The 1,715-nt window shown below is 38.4% G+C and overlaps 1 long non-coding RNA gene across 1 annotated transcript in view; it reads right to left on the reverse strand.

Moving 5' to 3' along the window:
* The window catches only part of LOC128246982 (uncharacterized), a 37,074-nt gene that overhangs the window by 34,283 nt on the left and 1,076 nt on the right, over nucleotides 1-1,715 (reverse strand). The window lies entirely within an intron of this gene.

The following is a 1,715-nucleotide window of genomic DNA, read 5'->3' on the forward strand; positions in this document are numbered from 1 at the left end:
TGTTTCTTTCTTTCTCTCTTCATCATAGTTTTACTTCTCTCTTTCTCTCTTCACCTCCCCCCTCTCTCTCTCTCTATCTATATATATATATATATATGTATATATACATACATACTTAGAAGGAGCGGGACGGCGGCTGGTGAACACTACGTCTACATGTACGTGTGTTTGTTGATGCTGCCTAAATATTTGGTAGCGATCTATTGAAAATTACTGCAGCGATATTGAGGATAATGCGCAGTGTTGTTCATGTGACCACCTCAATAACAAGTGAAGACTGCGTTTAGATGGCATCGGGGAAGAGAGACTGACTAGATGAATAAATACATAAATAAATACATGAAAATAAAATGAATGTATAAATAAAATATTCATAATACATGCACCTGTGATCTTTATTGTAGTGATAACTTGGCGTCTCCTTCGACTATTCTGTGTACTAACCTTTCAATTATGATCTATCGATTATTTCTGCTTTAAGCACTGGGTGAAATGTTCGCATGGCAAGTTGTAATACAACTTCAAATATAACAATATATAGAGTACGATTGACTCGTACTTTATTTTACTAACACACACAGCCCTATCCCATCTTGGTGTGATGAACAATTAATTCGATCTCAGCGGGATTTGATATCAAAATATAAATGAAACCCATTGAATGCAGTAAGCCCTGCCGTATTCGCCACACCACTCTCCGCACTGCAAATTGTAATCATGATTATAATTATAATTATTATTATTATTATTATTTTTATTCTTTTATTTGTTTCAGTCATTTGACTGCGGCCATGCTGGAGCACCGCCTTTAGTCGAACAAGTCGACCCCAGGGCTCATTCTTTGTAAGCCTAATACTCATCCTATCGGTCTGTTTTGCCGAACAGCTAAGTTACGGGGACGTAAATACACCAACATCGGTTGTCAAGCGATGGTGGGGGAGCAAACACATGCGCATCCTACACACACGCGCACACACACACACACACGTGCCCGCGCGCACATAACGGGCTCCTTTCAGTTTCTGTCTACCAAATCCAATCACGAGGCTCTGGTCGGCTCGTGGCTATAGCAGAAGACACTTTCCCAGAAGACATTTGCGGAACCACGTGGTTGGTTGGTAAGCAAGCTACTTACCACACAGCCATGCCTGCGCCAATTGTTAATATTATTATTATTATTATTATTATCATTATTATTATTATTATTATTATTATTATTATTATTATTATTATTATTACTATTAAAGGCAGTGGGCTGGCAGAATCGTTAGCACGCCGGGCAGAATTCTTAGCGGTATGTCACTCGTCCTTGCGTTCTGAATTCAAATTCCGCCGAGGTCAACTTTACCTTTCATCCTTTCGGGATTAGTAAATTGAGTACCAGTGGAGTACTGGAGTCGATGCAATGGACTTAACCCCTCCTCCAACTTTTCGCCAATTTGCAAGGCCTGTCGCATCTATGTTGCAATCAAAGCTATGTTCTCGTGAAGAATATGTGCCCCTTCCACTACTCCAAAATTGTACGCAGGTGTTTTACTTGTATCAGGTATACATAAAAGTTGAAAAGTACTGGAAAATAGTGTCTGCTGGCTAATTATATATCAAAACAGGAGATTGGAAAAAAAATGTTTGCTGAATAATACCAAACATTTTTTCTATCTCCTGTTTTGCTACGTATACATACATGCATACATACATATATATATATATATATA

This window comes from Octopus bimaculoides, chromosome 10 (genome assembly GCF_001194135.2).
Source record: "Octopus bimaculoides isolate UCB-OBI-ISO-001 chromosome 10, ASM119413v2, whole genome shotgun sequence".
In the NCBI taxonomy this organism is placed as follows: Eukaryota; Metazoa; Mollusca; class Cephalopoda; order Octopoda; family Octopodidae; genus Octopus; species Octopus bimaculoides.